Genomic DNA, 15,005 nt, shown 5'->3' on the forward strand with positions numbered 1-15,005 from the left:
AAAAAAACGGAAAACGGAACAACGGCCGCGGATGCACACAACGGTCGTGTGCAGGAGGCCTAAATTGTATTTCAAATCCACAATGCTGCAGCTTTTCTGCTGCGTTTCATTTCCAAATCATGTGGATCTGAATTCTGAAACTCTCATCCACTTTGCTGGTACTGTAGAAAGCTGTGGATTTGCCGGACAAAAATCCACAACAGTAAGGCCTCTTTCACATGGGCGTCATGTTTTTGGGCCGGATAAGATGCGGGTGCGTCGCGGGAAAATGCACGATTTTTCCGCGCTAGTGCAAAACATTGTAATGCGTTTTGCACGCGCGTGAGAAAAATCGGGATGCTTGGTACCCTAAAACCCGAACCCGGACTTCTTCACAGAAGTTCGGGTTTGGGTTAGGTGTTGTGTAGATTGTATTATTTTCCCTTATAACATGGTTATAAGGGAAACTAATAGCATTCTGAATACAGAATGCATAGTAAAACAGCGCTGGAGGGTTTAAAAAAATAAATAAAAATCATTTAACTCACCTTAGTCCAATTGATCGCGGCCCGGCATCTCCTTCTGTCCCCTTTACTGAATAGTGGTACCCTAAAACCCGAACCCGGACTTCTTCACAGAAGTTCGGGTTTGGGTTAGGTGTTGTGTAGATTGTATTATTTTCCCTTATAACATGGTTATAAGGGAAACTAATAGCATTCTGAATACAGAATGCATAGTACAATAGGGCTGGAGGGGTTAAAAAAAAAAATAATAATAATTTAACTCACCTTAAAGGGGTTGTTCGGGTTCAGAGCTGAACCCGGACATACCCTTATTTTCACCCCGGCAGCATCCCTGAGCCTAGCATCGGAGCTAAATCGCGCAGGGCACGGGCTCTTTTGTTTACAATAACACACTACCGGGGCGGTAACTTCCGCCCGGCAGTGTGTTCGGTGACGTCACCGGCTCTGAGGGGCGGGCTTTAGCTCTGCCCTAGCCGTTTTACTGGCTAGGGCAGAGCTAAATCCCGCCCATCAGTGCCGGTGACGTCACCGGGGTTCCTGTCAGCCCCATGGAAAGCCCCGGTACGTCACCGGAACTCCAAAAAATTCCTTTGCCCTGCGCGATTTAGCGTAGGGCAAAGGAGAGCATCGGAGCATGAACTGCTCCGATGCTCATGTCAGGGGGGCTGCCGGGGTGAAAATGGAGGTATGTCCGGGTTCAGCTCTGAACCCGGACAACCCCTTTAATCCACTTGTTCGCGCAGCCGGCATCTCTTCTGTCTTCATCGGTGAGGAAAAGGACCCGTGGTGACGTCACTGCACTCATCACATGGCCCATCACATGATCCATTACCATGGTGATGGATCATGTGACGGACCTTGTGATGAGCGCCGTGACGTCATCAAAGGTCCTTTTCCTCACAGATAAAGACAGAAGAGATGCCGGCTGCACGAACAAGTGGATTAAGGTGAGTTAAATTATTATTTTTATTTTTTTTTAACCCCTCCAGCCCTATTGTACTATGCATTCTGTGTTCAGAATGCTATTATTTTCCCTTATAACCATACTAAGCTAGACAACGAGGGGCACACCTAACAATACAAAACGGAGTGCAGGCCTGGTATCAAAAAAGCAAATATGAGCAACACTAGAGAAAGAAATACCAAAACTCAGCCGCACCTCCAAGACATAAAACATGATTTTATTAAGACAAATAGATTAAAAACATGGATGAACAGGGCACACCTCACAGATGAAGAAATAAAGTGCTGCAGTGCATGAATAGAACCACCAAGAAATAATGATACCACAACAGGACAACAGTAAAATGTCTGCAGAACCTGAACAGAATACTTATCGTGGAACACAGTGGTAGCACATAGAATAACCAAAGTCCATTAGTGAGGGGAGCCAAGAGAACCTAACGCGTATCGCTAGTACAAATGCTAGCTTCCTCAGAGGTCCATGAATGTTCACATGATTGTTTCAACATTTATAAATAAAATTAAATCATAATTGGATAAGCCTGTGGTACGGCCAATCAAGAGGGAAGAGGAGGGAAGGGGGAGAGGGTAACGGAGTGTATATGTTACCTGGATCCTCCCCGATGCATGGTCGTGTGCAGATGCATATGCCGGAACAAACTGACGTGCCGGCAAAACAAGTGCACATGCGCAAGATGGCGCCCAATCCGGAAGTCGGCGCCGCGATGCGCTCCAAAAACCGGATACGCAGCCCAGCGTCGATGTAACAACTGGCCGCCGGCCCGTGCCAATATACCCCGTGGAACGCAAACAAACAGGCATGGAGCACGGGCAGGCGCAGTGGGATGCAAGAGACAGAAAGTAAATAAACAAACACATTAAAATATAAATACATTATAGAATCAAGCACTAACATGATATACCTATTTACGGACTGATATTTGCATCAATCTAAAACTGCCGCAATAAGGCTGTTCAAGGTCTGTTACACAATTGTACATGCAATATAGTTATAATAGAGACCGGCAACCATACAGTATAGTTATGATTGAATACAAATAGCGAAAATCTATATAATTTTATAAAGTCACCACATGAAAGATTAGATACATTGCACAGGTAATTAAGACCATGATAAACCCACACAGTACAGTAATTAGTAAGGAAATGCAGACGTCTGGCAATATGGTGGACTATATAAGAAAAAGGCAATATAATTTTATAAAATCGCCACATGATTATTTGAATAATTTACAACAATGATTTAAAGAGGACCTTTCACCGATTCTTACCCTATGAACTAAGTATACATACATGTGGAGCGGTGCCCGGGGATCTCTCTGCACTTACTATTATCCCCGGGCGCCGCTCCGTTCTCCTGCTATGTCCTCCGGTATCTCCGTTCCCTAAGTTATGGTAGGCGGAGTCTGCCCTAAAGCTGGCCAATCGCATTGCAGAGCTCACAGCCTGGGAGAAAATAACCTCCCAGGCTGTGAGCTCTGCGCTGCGATTGGCCAGCGCTAGGGCAGACTCCGCCTACCATAACTTAGGGACTGGTATCTCCGCCTACTATAACTTAGTGAGCGGAGATACCGGAGGGCATAGCAGGAGAACGGAGCGGCGCCCGGGGATAATAGTAAGTGCAGTGAGATCCCCGGGCGCCGCTCTACATATCTGTATAGTTAGTTCATAGGGTAAGAATCGGTGAAAGGTCCTCTTTAAACCATGATAAATCAACACAATTAGTAATTGATGAGAAAACACAAACATCTGATATCATGGTACGTTGCATAAGTTAATAAAAAAAAAAATTGCCAAATTCATACGTGATATCCAAGTAAACAATATTCGTGATAAGATTCCCAGACAAAATTATCAAGCCAAATTCTATCCCGTGCCCCATTGACTGTTCACCTTAAATTAATAAAAAAAAGAATAATATATATATAAAAGGGTATACGCGAACCACTGGGTAGCCGACCATGCATCGGGGAGAGAGGCCGACCAAGCAAGCGCAAAGATGCACAGAGGGCCAACATGCACAAATATACATATTGAATATATACAGTGGGGGAAATAATTATTTGACCCCTCACTGATTTTGTAAGTTTGTCCAATGACAAAGAAATGAAAAGTCTCAGAACAGTATCATTTCAATGGTAGGTTTATTGTAACAGTGGCAGATAGCACATCAAAAGGAAAATCGAAAAAAAAAACTTTAAATAAAAGATAGCAACTGATTTGCATTTCATTGAGTGAAATAAGTATTTGAACCCCTACCAACCATTAAGAGTTCTGGCTCCCACAGAGTGGTTAGACACTTCTACTCAATTAGTCACCCTCATTAAGGACACCTGTCTTAACTAGTCACCTGTATAAAAGACACCTGTCCACAGAATCAATCAATCAATCAAGCAGACTCCAAACTCTCCAACATGGGAAAGACCAAAGAGCTGTCCAAGGATGTCAGAGACAAAATTGTAGACCTGCACAAGGCTGGAATGGGCTACAAAACCATTAGCAAGAAGCTGGGAGAGAAGGTGACAACTGTTGGTGCGATTGTTCGAAAATGGAAGGAGCACAAAATGACCATCAATCGACCTCGCTCTGGGGCTCCACGCAAGATCTCACCTCGTGGGGTGTCAATGGTTCTGAGAAAGGTGAAAAAGCATCCTAGAACTACACGGGAGGAGTTAGTTAATGACCTCAAATTAGCAGGGACCACAGTCACCAAGAAAACCATTGGAAACACATTACACCGCAATGGATTAAAATCCTGCAGGGCTCGCAAGGTCCCCCTGCTCAGGAAGGCACATGTGCAGGCCCGTCTGAAGTTTGCCAATGAACACCTGAATGATTCAGAGAGTGACTGGGAGAAGGTGCTGTGGTCTGATGAGACCAAAATAGAGCTCTTTGGCATTAACTCAACTCGCTGTGTTTGGAGGAAGAAAAATGCTGCCTATGACCCCCAAAACACCGTCCCCACCGTCAAGCATGGGGGTGGAAACATTTTGCTTTGGGGGTGTTTTTCTGCTAAGGGCACAGGACAACTTATTCGCATAAACGGGAAAATGGACGGAGCCATGTATCGTGAAATCCTGAGCGACAACCTCCTTCCCTCTGCCAGGAAACTGAAAATGGGTCGTGGATGGGTGTTCCAGCACGACAATGACCCAAAACATACAGCAAAGGCAACAAAGGAGTGGCTCAAGAAGAAGCACATTAAGGTCATAGAGTGGCCTAGTCAGTCTCCGGACCTTAATCCAATCGAAAACCTATGGAGGGAGCTCAAGCTCAGAGTTGCACAGAGACAGCCTCGAAACCTTAGGGATTTAGAGATGATCTGCAAAGAGGAGTGGACCAACATTCCTCCTAAAATGTGCGCAAACTTGGTCATCAATTACAAGAAACGTTTGACCTCTGTGCTTGCAAACAAGGGTTTTTCCACCAAGTATTAAGTCTTTTTTTGTTAGAGGGTTCAAATACTTATTTCACTCAATGAAATGCAAATCAATTGCTATCTTTTATTTAAAGTTATTTTTTCGATTTTCCTTTTGATGTGCTATCTGCCACTGTTACAATAAACCTACCATTTGAAATGATACTGTTCTGAGACTTTTCATTTCTTTGTCATTGGACAAACTTACAAAATCAGTGAGGGGTCAAATAATTATTTCCCCCACTGTATATAAAAAATCAAGTAGGTAATAAGTTAGTGTAGGCGGAGATGTATCACCTAAAGTATTTAACAGCAATTCCAAATAATGTCCGAGGTATAGTCAATTGAGGCTCAGTTCACACCTGAGCGTTCTGAAAGGAGCGTTCTGAAAGGAGCGCTCTATATGCGCGATTGTACGGGTGTTTACAAGCGCGCATACAGAGACAAGTGTACACACAGTGTCGCGCGTTCCCGAAAGTCTATGTACGGGAACGCGCGACAAGCGCCCAAAAAAACGCTCCTGTACTTGTGTGAGCGTCGGGCGTTTTACAGCACGATCGTACGCGCTGTAAAACGCCCAGGTGAGAACCATTCCCATAGGGAAGCATTGGTTTCTCCTTGTTGAGCGTTTTACAGCGCGTAGGAACGCGCTGTAAAACGCTCAGGTGTGAACTGAGCCTAAGTGTGTGCAAGGGGTGTTCATATGGAACACAGAGTGAGCAAAGGCTCAAAGCATGTACCATTGACACCAGTAATTAAAGTGCAAAGTGCTTGTATAATATACTGTGCCTCTGTAGTTGTGAAAGATGGGCAGAATGGGAAGTGTCCATTATGCCCTAACCACCACAAAGGAAAATAATGATGAGGAAAGAGGTGAAGAGGAGCTGGCGAAGAAGAATACATATGTTCTCTATCCCCACATTCTAGTGTCGTCAAACCTTTAAGAACCTAAAAACCTCTGAGGAAGCTAGCATTTGTACTAGCGATACGCGTTAGGTTCTCTTGGCTCCCCTCACTGATGGACTTTGGTTATTCTATGTGCTACCACTGTGTTCCACGATAAGTATTCTGTTCAGGTTCTGCAGACATTTTACTGTTGTCCTGTTGTGGTATCATTATTTCTTGGTGGTTCTATTCATGCACTGCAGCACTTTATTTCTTCATCTGTGAGGTGTGCCCTGTTCATCCATGTTTTTAATCTATTTGTCTTAATAAAATCATGTTTTAAGTCTTGGAGGTGCGGCTGAGTTTTGGTATTTCTTTCTCTAGTGTTGCTCATATTCCCTTATAACCATGTTATAAGGGAAAATAATAATGATCGGGTCCCCATCCCGATCGTCTCCTAGCAACCATGCGTGAAAATCGCACTGCATTCGCACTTGCTTGCGGATGCTTGCGATTTTCACGCAGCCCCATTCACTTCTATGGGGCCTGCATTGCGTGGAAAACGCACAAAGAGGAGTATGCTGCGATTTTCACGCAACGCACAAGTGATGCGTGAAAATCACCGCTCATGTGCACAGCCCCATAGAAATGAATGGGTCCGGATTCAGTGCGGGTGCAATGCGTTCACCTCACGCATTGCACCCGCGTGGAAATCTCGCCCATGTAAAAGAGGCCTAAGGCCTTCTGCCCACGAAAGTATGGCTTTTTCAGTGTTTTGCGGTCCGTTTTTCACGGATCTGTTGTTCTGTTTTTTGTTTTGTTGTGTTTCCGTTTCCGTTCTATTTTTCTGTTCCATTTTTCCGTATTGCATTTACAGTATACAGTAATTGGGCTGGGCATCAAATTTTCAATAGATGGTTCTGCAAAAACAGAACGGATACGGAAGACATACGGATGCATTTCCGTATGTGTTCCGTTCTTTTTGCGGACCCATTGACTTGAATGGAGCCACAGAACGTGATTTGCAGTCAATAATAGGACATGTTCTATCTTTCAACGAAATGGAAAAACGGAAATACGGAACCATTGAAATGAATGGTTCCGTAGACGGAACGCAAAAAACGGCCAGAAAACGGGAAAAAAAAAATGGTCATGTGCAGGAGGCCTAAGGCTGGTTTCACACGGGCGTTGCGGATTGGGGCCGGATGCGTTCAGAGTGCGTTCAGTGAAACTTGCACTATTTTGCAAGCAAGTTCAGTCAGTTTTGTCTGCGGTTGCGTTTAGTTGTTCAGTTTTTTCCACGCGGGTGCAATGCGTTTTGATGTGTTTTTCACGCGCGTGATAAAAAACTGAATGTTTACAAACAACATCTCTTAGCAACCATCAGTGAAAAACGCATCACACCCGCACTTGCTTGCGGATGCAATGCGTTTTTCACGCAGCCCCATTCACTTCTGTGGGGCCAGGGCTGCGTGAAAAACGCAGAATATAGAACATGCTGCGATTTTCACGCAACGCAGAACTGATGCGTGAAAAACAACGCTCATGTACACAGACCCATTGAAATGAATGGGTCAGGATTCAGTGCGGGTGCTATGCGTTCACGTCACGCATTGCACCCGCGCGGAAAACTCGCTCGTGTGAAAGGGACCTTAATCTGCAGCTACTCAGTCACTTCTGAAAAAAAAGAAAGAAAAAAAAGAAATGCATGTGTTTTTTGCATATCACATTTAGTGGCTTATTTGAAACAAACTCCTTCTTTTCAACCATTTTTACATATTGAGCAGGGTATGGAAAAACATCATTTAGAGCTGACACCACAAAAATGGACTGAATATTTTAAGACTACCGTTTTCTAACACCAGTCTCAATAGCAAACCCTGCCCATATGATAGACCAGAATTAAGAGGTAATTATTCTGGTGGAATTGTTTAACCCTTTCTACCCCGGAGGGTTTTTTGTTTTTGCATTTTCATTTTGCGCTTCCTGCCTTCCCCGAGCCATAACTTTTTTTTATTTCTCTGTACACATAGCCGTATGAGGGCTTGTTTTTTGCGGGACAAGTTGTACTTTCCAACACCACCATTTAATATTGCATATGATGCCATTCCGCCACAGTTTTACGGGTTTTTTCTTTACGATGTGCGATAAAACTGACCAGTATCTTTCCTTCTACAAGTCAGTACAAATCCGGCGATACCTGATATGTATAGTTTTTCTTGCATTTTTATGAAATAATAAAAAAGTTGGAAAAAATCAGTTTTATTTTTTCATCGCCATATTTTGACCCATATAAGGCCCCCTGCACACGAACGTGTGCTTCCCGTTGCCGTATTGCGGACCGCATTTGCGGATCCGCAATACACTGGTGCCGTTCCGTGGGCATTCCGCATCACGGATGCGGACCCATTCACTTGAATGGGTCCGCAAATCCGGAGATGCGGAATGGTACGGAATGGAAGCATGAAACGGAACCCTACGGAGTGCTTCCGTGGGGTTTCCTCCCGTACTTCCGTTCCGCAAAAAGATAGAACATGTCCTATCTTTTTGCGGAACAGCTGGATCGCGGACCCATTCAAGTGAATGGGTCCGCGATTCGCTGCGGATGCCCCATGGACTGTGCTCGTGCATTGCGGCCCGCTACCACGACCACGGGGCACACACGTTTTTGTGCAGGGGGCCTAATTTTTTTGTAATTATGTACGGAGTTGTATTGGGGGCTCATTTTTTTCAGGGCAATCTGAACTTTTCATTGATAATATTCTGGGGTGTGTCTGACTTTTTGATCACTTTTTTTATTTTTATTTTTTTGTAGAAAATGAAGCGACCAAAAACGGCGAATCTGCTTTTTTCCCCAGTTTTGCTACTATGGCTGTTTTCGCACATGGAAATACCCATGATGTGTGTGTGTGTGTGTATGTATATATATATATATATATATATATATATATATGTGTGATTAGAATTTTTATGTTCTTTTAAAAAAATATTTTTTTACACTTTTTTTATAGTTCCCATAGGGAACTGTAAGGCCTCTTTTACACAAGCGTCACGGTTTAGGTCCGAATGCGTTGCGGGTGTGTTCAGGGAAAATTGCGCGATTTTGCTTGCAAGTGCTGTCAGTTTTGTATGCAATTGCGTTGCGTGATTGTGTTTTTTCCGTGCGGGTGACATGCGGATTGCATGCGTTTTTAAAGAGCGTGAAAAAAAAACGGAACCATTCTATGTGTATTAAAATAGGTATGTAAAATATGTAGTAATCTCTCATTACTATAAATAAAAAATATAAGCGCTATTTATTGTATGGCTGTATCACCATAATAATTAATGAAGTTGTAGTTGGCCTCTATCAATTACTAATAACTATAATTACATGTGTCATATCAGTAAACTCCATATGTATTGTCTATCTACTGTGTTCATAATGGACATTAACTAGTTGGTAATTTTTTTAGGGAGATATGTATTATAAATACCAAAATGTAAAATTACGTAAGTCAATTTGTTGCTATTGTTTATAACACAATTTTAATATTTATTTGTGTAAATGATTTCAAAATCATGTTTATCTAGTTATGTGTATGTAGGTTATATAAATGTATTATAAACGTTTAAAATTATTAATGTTTTCTATGTGTTTGTGCTACATACATATATGAATTCAATGTATATAATAAAGACAGGAATGTTTATTTTTGCACAGAGTATTTTAATTTTTTTCAAAAAATAATATAAACAATAATGTGAAAAGAAAAAAAAAGAAAAAAACGCCTAGGTGACCCAGTTGGAGCCTAAAACTGGAGCCATGGGTAGGAGGGTAGTGAAGAGGGGCCAGAGTGGTGAAATGGGGCAGGTTGTGATAAGGAGGGGCCAGGCTGCACAGATGACTGGTCACCATAGTAAGGTTGGGCATATGGGGGTTGCCCATAAATTTTCCTTGTGGCAGGCAACTGTGGGGGCCCCTGTGGCTTCTGGGGAATTGGCGATTGCCGAGGGGCCAGAAATGTACCCATGGCTGTGCCAATTTTCCAGAGCTTGGAGAATTTCAGAAGTCTCATTAGGCGGAGTGGCTGCCTCCAGAACAGTCCCGAGGTCTGTGGCAGCGTGCTGGTAATGGCAAAGTGGGGGAGGGGGGCCACATCGAATGCTGGGGGACAGTGGAGGTGCTGGGCCCTTCAGCACTATCTTGAGGAGCTTCAGAGGCAGGAGGCTCCTCATCGCACATACTGGAGTGCTGAGGAGCACTCTCTTCAGCTTCTGTCACGGCCTATGGTGTACGCTATGACACTGTTGCCACACTTGCCGTTGCCCGCGGCAACGTGTTGCTGTGAGAGCATGCGGTGGCAGTGTCTCGGCCTTCTGGGTGATTGCCGTGACATGGTTGCCACGCATGCTGTTGCCAGTGGTTACGTGTTTGGTATGCTTGTGTGTGCACTTCCCCTTTTAGTTGTAGCCTCCCTCTGTCTGGTGCTGTAAGGGTTAACTCCCTGACTGTGTGTGGTCACTTGGTATTTTTTTTGGCCAGGCTGATCCCCTTTACCCTTTGACACCGCACGGTGGGGGGTTTCCCCCACTCCCCACCGTGACAGTATGACCACAAAGGCTCTTTGCTTAGTGCCTTCGGAAGAGGGCCCAACATGTGTCGCCTGCCATTTTCTGGCGCACATGCTTATCCTCCGGAGGGAGGGTGAAAGGTGAGATGCTGTTAACAGTGCGGTTCCCTGTGACAGTTGGTTGAAGTTGGTGTGAACTGTCACTGGTCTTTGCGTTTCTCCTCGTCCATTTCTCAGTGGTTCAGGTGCTTTGCTGGCTGCATTCCTTGGGTGTACTGGCTGTGTGCTGGTTGGGGATGCATGCTGGCAGCAACCTGGTGTGAACCGCGTCGGAGGTGGACGCAGCGTTCAGTGCGGTTTCTCTGGGCTGTTTGGTGGCTGGTGACCTGGTTCCTGTGTGTTGCTCCAGGGGCTGGCGGCAGTCTTAGAGAGACATCCCTGCTCTGATGCTGAATCTTCTTTCTTCCCCTTGTCCATGTCTCAGTGGTTTTGTCACTTGTGTTGTGTGCTAGCTGCATTCCTGTGTACTGGCTGTGTGCTGGTTAGGAATGCTTGCTTGAAGCGACCTTGTGTGAAATGGGTCTGAGGTGGACACAGTGTTCAGTGCGGTCTCTCTGAGCTGTATGGTGGCTGGCTGCCTGGTTTCTAGGTGGTTCCGGGGGCTGGCAGCAATCTTCTAGAGACTTCTTTGCACTGACGCTGATCCTGTTACTTTCCCCTACCGTCCCCCCTCCTGTTGTCTTTTGGGTGTTCTGTTTAGTTGCCCTTTTTTTTGGGGGGGGGGGGGGCTTTGAGGGATAGGAGTGTCACGGCCTATGGTGTACGCTGCGGTTACCCGCGGCAACGTGTTGCTGTGAGAGCATGCGGTGGCAGTGTCTCGGCCTTCTGGGTGATTGCTTTGACATGCTGTTGCCGGTGGTTACGTGTTTGGTATGCTTGTGTAATGCACTTCCCCTTTTAGTTGTAGCCTCGCTCTGTCTGGTGCTGTAAGGGTTAACTCCCTGACTGGGTGTGGTCACTTGGTATTTTTTATTTTTTGGCCAGGCTGATCCCCTTTACCCTTTGACACAGCACGGTGGGGGGTTTCCCCCACTCCCCACCGTGACAGCTTCCTCCGAAAGGTTGTCCTCCGTTCTACAAAATAAAAACAAACATAAACATGTACATTAATATATAGAACATGCTGCGATTTTCACACAACACAGAAGTAATGCGTGAAAAACAACGCTCATGTACACAGCCCCGTTGATATGAATGGGTCAGGATTCAGTGTGGGTGCAATGCGTTTACGTTGCACATTGCACCCGCGCGGAATACTCGCTCGTGTGAAAGGGGCCTAACAAGCAAACATTAAATTGCTATTCTCATAGACCACAATGCATTGGTATTGTAGTCTATGAGAAAATTGCTAGTTTCCTATGGAGCCCTATTACAAGCAAGGGCCCCATGTAAAATACTATGCAGCAGCCTCCTGTCATTCACAAAGACAGGGGCTGCTGCACACAAGCTCCGGCTCCTCCTCCCACACAGGGGAGCCGAAGCATCACTCGAAAAGCGGCAACTGAAGTGAAAAATGTCCGTAACCAGCATTAATGATAGACGAACATCGGCTGGGACGATTTGCGAATGCGCGTTCACGATTAAATGTTCGCGAACAGCGTGTTCGCATCGCGTCCATTGACTTTAATAGCAGGCGAACTTGGAAAACCTTCAGGTCATATTTCCAGCCACCAAATGCAAACTGAGTGCACAAATAATCCCACAACATGGACAGTGATATACCAGAGGGGGATCATTGGCAAAAATTCCCACAAAAAATATGTATTTTAATCAAGGGCCATTTTTATGCGTCTTAAAGGGAAACTCTCAAAAATGTGCCGTGCTGGAGCCTAGAAGAACTTTATTTCCTATCGGTTTGATGTATACAAATGTGCAGCACTCCACGTTTTTGTATCCTGCAGAGTCCATAAAAAAATGCATACATTAACGTAAATTCTTTTTCTACCATGGAACTGTATGGTGAATGGACGCCACTGTACGGCATCAGTCTCAGGCATCTGTTAACGCATAAATTTTTGGTATGCATTAAATGGATGGCAAAAATAGGATGTGAACCCAGCCCTAGTGTCAGAATAAGCACCAGTACACAGCGGAGCAACGTGGCGGAGAGGGGAGGCCGCCATGTACTGACAGAGCGCAACCTGGTCCTGGTGGTCAGGGATGAGGACTGTGTTTCCCAAGGATCATTTTCTACTGGGAAATACAGGGCACAGTATAATACACTAGAATCTATATAATATAAAGATATTAGCCCTACCCCCGAATAATAATACAATTAGGTGGTCATTTATTATATAGAAATACGACTATGTTAGGCGTATTTCTTACACAGATTGTGGCGCAAAGGTCCTTAGCACCGCAATCTGCATATTGTTCCCACTCATGCCAGGTCTAAAAAAGGATGGAGTGGGCAGTGAAAGGGATACAGTTATGGCCATCCAGTTATTGGATACCACTACCATACATTGACCGGATAACACCTCTGTACAGTGACCGGATAGCACCGCCATACCATGACCGGATAAAAGGATATAAGAGGGCACAGTACAGGGAATGACTAGGGTTACTGCACAGGGTGTGGTAAGAGGGCACAATGCAGGGTATAAGGGGGCACAGTACTGGGTTAGGGGCACAGTACAGGGTGGGGGGCACAGTCACATGACCCTGTGACATTAGAAGGTCCTTATGGTGAATGCGGTTCATACGCCACCATAATGAGAGGTGTGAGACAGGGGTGTGATTATGTGGCTAAAGATAAAAAATTTAACTGTCGGCCAATACAGGCCACAAAAATTAGGCAATAGGCATTCACCTGACCGCAAAGAACTTTGGATTCTGTGGCTGGAGGTACATTAGGTGGTCACAGGATAAATATGTAACTGTCGACCAGTAGTGATGGACGAACATTGGCCGGGACGGTTCGCGAACACGCGTTCGCGCTCAAATGTTCGCGAACCGTGTGTTTGCAGCGTGAACCATAGACTTGAATGGCATGCGAACCTGAAAAACCTTCAGGTCATTTGTGCAGCCACCAAATAATTACTAGAAGTGCACAAATAGTCCCACAACATGGATAGTGACATGCCAGATGTATTATTCGAATTTGCGATCGCCATTCATCATTTTTTTCAATGCAAAATAACTGGAATGTAATTTTCGCGTATGCGCAAAATAGGCGCGGCCTACTACAGCAACTGATTTCCACCAGACCGAAGTTGGATGCGATCAGAAAGGAGTGATGGGTGGAGTCCAACTAAATAGGGGAAGGTAAAGGTCACATGATCCTCACCTGAACAGGAGGTGTGGACATACAAGCAACACACAGACAAAGTGAAACCAAAAGATGCTGTCAGATCACTAATGAGCAGATAATCTTTCAGATCTTCTCAAACCTGTCACCGGTGTGACACCCCCCCTTCTACGGGTGACCTCCGGGCACCCAGGACCAACCTTATCAGGATGAGCTCTGTGGAATGCTCTCACCAGACGACTAGCATTAACATCGGTCGCTGGAACCCACATCCTCTCCTCTGGTCCGTACCCTCTCCAATGAACGAGATACTGGAGGGATCTCCGGAGAACTCGGGAGTCCACAATCCTGCTGATCTGAAATTCCAAATTGCCGTCCACCATGACAGGAGCGGGAGGCAAGGAGGACGACTCAACAGGTTCAACACATTTCTTTAACAACGATTTATAAAATACGTTATGGATTTTTAATGCCTGAGAAAGTTCAAGACGGAAGGCTACAGGGTTAACAATAGCAGTGATATTAAATGGACCAATAAATCTTGGTCCCAACTTCCAAGAAGGTACCTTAAGTTTAATGTTTCTTGTAGACAGCTACACAGAATCGCCCACTCTCAGGTCCGGACCACTCATAACGTCTCCTGTCAGCCGCACGCTTATACCTGTTGCCCATCTTTTCCAGGTTATTTTGGATTTTCCGCCAAATAGAAGACAAAGAAGAGGAAAATCGTTCCTCCTCAGGAATGCCGGAATTATGAGCACCAGAAAATGTACCAAACTGTGGATGGAACCCATATGCCCCAAAAAATGGCGACTTATCATTGGATTCCTGTCTACGGTTATTTATAGCAAACTCAGCTAACGACAAAAATGAAGACCACTCTTCCTGATTCTCTGAAACAAAACATCACAAGTAAGTCTCCAGATTCTGATTAGTGCGCTCAGTCTGTCCGTTCGACTGAGGATGAAAAGCTGAAGAGAAGGACAATTGTACACCCAGACGAGTACAGAACGCTCTCCAGAATCTGGAAACAAACTGAGTCCCTCTATCGGACACCACATCAGAGGAAATGCCATGTAGTTTCACGATGTTGTCGACAAACACCTGCGCAAGAGTTTTAGCATTGGGTAGACTAGGTAATGCAATAAAGTGTGCCATTTTACTAAAACGATCGACAACCACCAGAATCACGGTCTTTCTTGAAGAATTCGGTAAATCCGTGATAAAATCCATGGACAAATGGGTCCAAGGTCTGGACGGGATGGGCAATGGAAGCAGAGATCCGGAAGGCCGAGTATGTGACACCTTAGCACGTGCACAGGTACCACAGGCTGACACATAGTCCTCAATAC

This window comes from Bufo bufo, chromosome 4 (assembly GCF_905171765.1).
Source record: "Bufo bufo chromosome 4, aBufBuf1.1, whole genome shotgun sequence".
Taxonomy (NCBI): Eukaryota; Metazoa; Chordata; class Amphibia; order Anura; family Bufonidae; genus Bufo; species Bufo bufo.